This window comes from Ahaetulla prasina, chromosome 2 (assembly GCF_028640845.1).
Source record: "Ahaetulla prasina isolate Xishuangbanna chromosome 2, ASM2864084v1, whole genome shotgun sequence".
Taxonomy (NCBI): domain Eukaryota; kingdom Metazoa; phylum Chordata; class Lepidosauria; order Squamata; family Colubridae; genus Ahaetulla; species Ahaetulla prasina.
In genome coordinates, this window is record NC_080540.1 from 147728921 (window position 1) to 147734920 (window position 6000).

The 6000-nt window shown below is 42.7% G+C and overlaps 1 protein-coding gene across 1 annotated transcript in view; it reads right to left on the bottom strand.

Moving 5' to 3' along the window:
• Nucleotides 1-5588, bottom strand: part of KMT2D (lysine methyltransferase 2D) — a 126645-nt gene extending 121057 nt beyond the window's left edge. The window contains exon 1 of the mRNA XM_058165624.1: nt 4537-5588. The gene's annotated coding sequence lies outside the window, so the exon portion shown is untranslated. The remainder of the gene's footprint in view (nt 1-4536) is intronic.
• Nucleotides 5589-6000: the final 412 nt, after the last annotated feature.

Genomic DNA, 6000 nt, shown 5'->3' on the forward strand with positions numbered 1-6000 from the left:
GCATGTGGCTCCCTCAATCACCCGCGCAGCTGCATTCTGGACTAACTGCAGCCTCCGAGTGCACTTCAGGGGTAGCCCCATGTAGAGAGCATTACAATAATCCAGACGGGAAGTGACTAGAGCGTGAGTGACCGTTCGTGATCATAGATCAAGGACTACCTGGGCTGGATATGCAACCAAGAGAATGAACTAGAAACTTTTTTCTTGCTGGATCTACAAAAGAGGCGATGAGTGACATATAAATGTAATAAAATAAAACAAAAAATCCAGAAAGGTCTAACACTTGCATTGGGGGCAGAGGAGCTGTCTTCTATAAACCTATAGGTATAAATCTCTTCTCTCTCAGCCACTTGCATGGAATCCTTGCATTCTCCAGGATGCAATTCTATGGTTGCCAGGCTAAAAGTGCAAATTTCAAGCTTTCCAGGAAATTTAAACAAAGTCTGCCCAAATCTACCATGGAAATACTTGGAGCCCCTGTTTGAGATGCCTCTCTATAAATCGAAGATTGTCCTTCTCGCTCCCAGAGCAATTTTGCAACCATCTTGTAGTCTCTAACTTGGTGTAGCTATTCCTTTTCAATATATTATTTATATAAATTTGTAGCTTTTCTTAAAGGTTATTTTATTATTTTGAAACTTCAATGAACTGAGAGGTAGAATCCAAAATCGAAGAAAGTTAACAACCTATACAGCACATTAGCACTTCAAGTAAGGTCAATTCACACTGTCAATTTATAATTACAGTACAGAAACTTTGGTTCGTAGAAGATCTTTAACAAGAGTATTTTCTATTCATATATGGCTTCAGTTCTCTACTTCTGCCAAAATATCAAGTATGGAAGGCATCACAGAATTTAGCTATTTTAAAATTTCAACTACATTTGCATGTCTAGCCTAGTAATACAGAACTTATGGCCCTGCAGGTACTGAACTACAGGTAGTCAGTCGACTTATGGCTGATGGAGTTAGGGCTTTCTCAGAATGGGTGCTTTACATCCCATAAAGCATTTTGGACCATCATGTTACCTATCTCAAGGTCACATGACATTTTCAGTGCTCCACAATCAGCTTGCCTTTACAAGTAACTGGTTGCAGTGTCCCACAGTCATATCAACTTGATTTGCGACATTTTGCCGATTTCTGGAAAAAAAAACACCCATTCGGAACAATGGTTTGTTTAACTACTGTGCCATTCGCTTAACAACCATGTGATTTGCTTAATGACACCATGAAAAATATCTTTAAAAATGATCTGATCTCAGTTTCTGATCTCAATTGTGGTCACAAGTCAAGGACTATCTGTACAACTCCCAGCATCCCCCATCTGCCTACATAACAATCCCAACTCTCTTCCTATTCATATATTGACCAAGTATACAAGAAGTAGATAAAATGCTGGATAAAGATCCTGCTGATATCATACTCAATTAGGCTATATCAAATTGCTTTCTCTCTTCATTCCACACTGTGTAAATTACACATATGTTATTCTACAATGTTGGAAACATAACAGAACATTCATCCCCCCCCCAAACAAACTTTTAAATGGAAAACAAAGTATCAACCTGTCATTCCAAAAGAATAGTTCTCAGCTTATAGGATAGGCTGAGACTGGTATGCAAAATTTGGCAATAAGTATATGCAATTATCAAGTGTGAAGAAACAAAGAACTCCTCAAAAACAAATTTTCTCAATAGGATATCTCAATATTAAAACGATTACAGATTTAAACCAAAGAACCTAAGGCTGGGACTTTGCATAACAAGTTTCATGGACCAATGCACATTTTAGATTGCGGCACTCTTTAGATACAGCAAGAAATAAAGCAATTAGCATCAAGTTCTGCTAGTAGCAAACAGCTTGAAAACTCTACCTGGCCAAACTTGAATAAATAGTAGAAGTTCACTGACATCACATTGTAATGTTTCAGCTCAACTACTGACCTCAGAGCCTTGGATTGTGCATATACAAAGAAAAATACACTATACTTAATGGTCTGGATTCAGATACAGCCAAAATCCCCAAAGCAAAGGTTCATATTCATATTTTCCGTGGAATGTTTCTTTAATATATATTTTTGTTCAAGAAACTTCAGGAGGCATTTCTGGGCTTTTTTTCATTCAGATTTTGCTTCCTTGAGGATTTACTAAAAAGCAGCAGAATGACAGTAAGGTGTCTTCCATTTCTTCTCTGGTTCCCATATCGTCATAAACCTGATTTTATGACCAGTAGTTTAAATATTGCATTCTATTAATTTATATTCATATTTCCAGAAATCATTGGCGCTCAACACGGTCAACAAGTAACACAGAAAGCACCCTACAAATCACATTATCAAATAATTAAAACATTTTAAAATATGTTGGTAATAAAACAAAAAGCAATGACTTAGCAAATCATCTTGGGACTCCCTAATTAAAAATGTTTTGGCTTGGCCTGGAAGGAGCTTCTCTTAAAATTTAGAAGCAGCCCATATGAAGACCTTCTACTTCTGTCATGTGCACCTCAAATGGTGACAGGACTGAGGAAGGAGGTTTTTTTATTAAGACTTTAAAGGCAGGGCAAGTATAGAGGGAATTATTGTGGTCTTTCAATGAAGAGATACATAGTTTACAACCAGTAGCTCGCATTATCATTCAAAACAATAATACTCAGTGGAACTGTTTTAGTATAGGAAACCTTAGTGTCTAACCTAGTTGAATCTTCTGGACATGAAATTTCCAAAAACTTTTCCAAGACAGCTTCACAGTACATGCTATTAGTATCTCACCAGAATGTAATCAAGGCACAACTGTCACAGTGAAAAGATCTGACATCTACAGTCACTGCAATCAATGTGTTTGAATATCATGAAGCCTTGATATCAAAGGAAGATTCGGGGCCCTGAGTGGAATGTGTTCCACCAAGTCTATTCCTTGACCTCCCATCCAAATGAACACAACATTCACATCATCACCAGACCTCTCTCTAACATAGTCATGCAAAAAGAGTGTGTGTCTGTCTGGGTATCTTTGTGTAGTCAAAAAGCATCCCTACATACAAGTATATATCACGCTTTCAAACTCCTTTGCATTTTTTTCATACACGCTCTGGAAATACTGGGGCCCGAAAAGCTCTACCACCATTTCTACTAGTAATAACATCGCCAAATCTATTTATGTATACAGTGGGATTTTAAACATCCAGTGCAGTCTCAAGTGAGATCTGTCCCTTCATGTTAAACTCTCCTCAAAACCAGTTGCTGTTCAGCTGCTCTCTACCCACTGTTCAGAAAATCAAAGTTCTCCATTTTTTAAACCCCAGGCAGCATAGGTCCAACTGTGAGTGATCAGATATCCATGCAACAGGTGTGGCCCACAAAGTCCCCTTTGACAGCCAGAGGGACAAAAGTCAGTAACCCTCCTCCCTTTAAACCAGAACAGGGAAGCCATCCACTCAATTCATGCAACTCTGCGTTTAGAATAACCTACAGAAAGAATCTGAACTTCAAGAGACGAGTAAAAACCCTGCCACCCTGTCTTGTACCGAAGCATGAAAGCACCTAGGAGTCTGCTGGTTTGGGGAGAGAGAAAATGCCAATGCAATTTCTCCTCTCCCGGTAAATCTCTTTGGAGTCCTCCATAATCCCATGCAAGCTGCACTGGTTGCTAAAGGACTGCTGGGTAAAGCAGGCCTTTCCAGTTGGCTGCTCCGCTTTGGAAAAAAAAGCAGGCTTCTGGCTCACTCTGTAAAACCGGACAGCATTGCTTTTAAGAGGCCAGTTCTATCTAAGGGACAGAAGGGAGCGACTCCATCCAGGAGCAGCCATAACCTCCTGGGCAGTTAAGCTCTCCATTTAAACAAACCCCATCACACAGATGCAGCTGAGTTGAGAAGCACCCAGTTAGACGTTAAAAACTGACCCTATCATTTTAATCCAAATCCCCAATCAAACAAAATAGAAATGTAAATTAATGGGAGAGGAATGAACACACTTCCACCTCTGTTGTTAAATGCTTTCTAATTCTACTTCCCCCCTCCCTTAGAATACAATGAGACCAACCATTTTGACCCCACACACACACAAGTACAGTTTCTTCGGGCTTAATTCTTTGTGCAAAACATACCAGCAGATATGCAATGGACAGGAAAATAAATTAACAGATCCTCCTGCTGAAAAATATATAACTCGATTATTTCAATAAGAAGGACGTAAGGGGAGCTATACCTCCCCCCACCACCATCATCCACCACACAGTCACTTATTTATATAAGCCAATGGAAACATGAGGCCTAGGCTTAAAGGGTACATAGAGATATTTTCAGTTTGCTTGTGATCGATCTAATTCTAAGGCCTTTTACCATGCATCCTCTTCCTGAACACTTTCTAAACAACATTTCTTCTCATGCACCAAAACGCTACATAAATCAACAAAAAAGATTGAAAAGTCTGAAGTAAATACAGCCTCAAGATACAAAGAGCATTGATATTCAAATACAGTTAAAGGAATCAGCAGTGGGGCTAGGGGGGAAAAAAATGCAAACCCTCACCTACCTCTCTTCTACAAGACGATCCAGAAATTCTCACCCGCCAAAATCCATAGGCAAGAAGATACAGCAGAAATCATTATCCCAAAAATCGAAAAGGGGGGAAAAGGAAAGATTTGCATTTGTCCCCCTCCTTTTAAAAAGGAAAAAGGAAAAAAAAAGATGCCCAATAGATGCTGGTTGCTTACTTATAGCCACTCGGGGGATAAAAACAACAACACGCAAACCCACAAACACATTTAAAAAAAAAAGGTTTAGAAAGGATGCTAAATCCAAATATCCGAAGATTTTTCTCCACCCGGGCGGGTGGCGGGTGGGGGGCAAAAAAACAAAACAAAACACAAACACACACACACAAAAAAACACCACCAAGCAGCCCAGCCCCCTTGCACACAAGGAGAGGGTGCTTCGGCTTCCTTCCACCACGATACTTCGGAGTTTCAAAATAAGGCAAAAGAAAAGAGCGACGAGCCCGATCTTCCTAGGACGGCACACAAAGGGAGCTCCGGGTTTGCCTTTGATCTTCCAGCCGCCGCCGCCGCATCCGAGGGAAGAGAGAGAGAGAGAGCCCTGCTTTCGGGGCTGCCTCGGTCGCCCTTCCTAGACCTCCCACTCCCCCCCCCTCCCCTCCCCTGTTCTAGCGAGAGGCGCCCAAACAGACCGCTCGGGAGGCCGGATGGAACGCCGGAGCCCTCCGGATGGAACGCTGAGGTTTTCCCGAGGGAGGGGGGAGCGAATGGAGGGAAAGCGAACGTTCAGAGTTTCCCGTCCGCTGGAACGTTCATACTTTTTCCTCCCTCCCTCCCGCCTGGCAAAGCCTCCCCCCCTCGCGATGGGGCCCCGCAGCCCCCAAACTAACCCGGAGCCTTAGCTTAGCACCATCATCCTTTGCACCCCTGAACCTTCCCCGAGCAGGCTAAATGCCCTCATCGGCCTCCCCCACCTCTCTCTCTCTCTCTTTCTCTCTCTCTCGCGAAGAAGAAGCCGCCGCAACCTAAGCTTTGCTCCGTCTATTGGCCGGAGGAGATTTTCCCCTTCTCTTTTCTTTTTTTGTCCGCTCTCCCGCCCCCCCCCCTTTAATCTCCTCCCTAGCTTCTGTTCCAGGCCTCTTCTCTTTCTTTTCCTGTTTTCGCTCTCTCCTTCCCTTTTTTTTTTTTTTAAACTTCTCACCTGCTCCCTTCGCACTCTAATCCTCAGCTCGAGCAGAGAACGGGAGTCAAAGAAGCATCGGTGGCTGAGCTTTATTTCCTCCGCTCCCCCAACCCAACGAAGGGCTTTAAGGAATTGAACAGAAAGTGTTCACCGAGGCAGCCATTTTCAGAGAGGAAAGTAGGTCCTGCTGGGCCAGCTCCGGGTTTGCTTAACCTCCCCCTCCCTCCGCCTCCTCCTATGCAAAAGGGAGGGTGGGATCCCGGAGTTAGGGACTTGTCTCTCCTCTTCGGCCCCCTTTCTCGCTCTGCTTCCTCTCCCC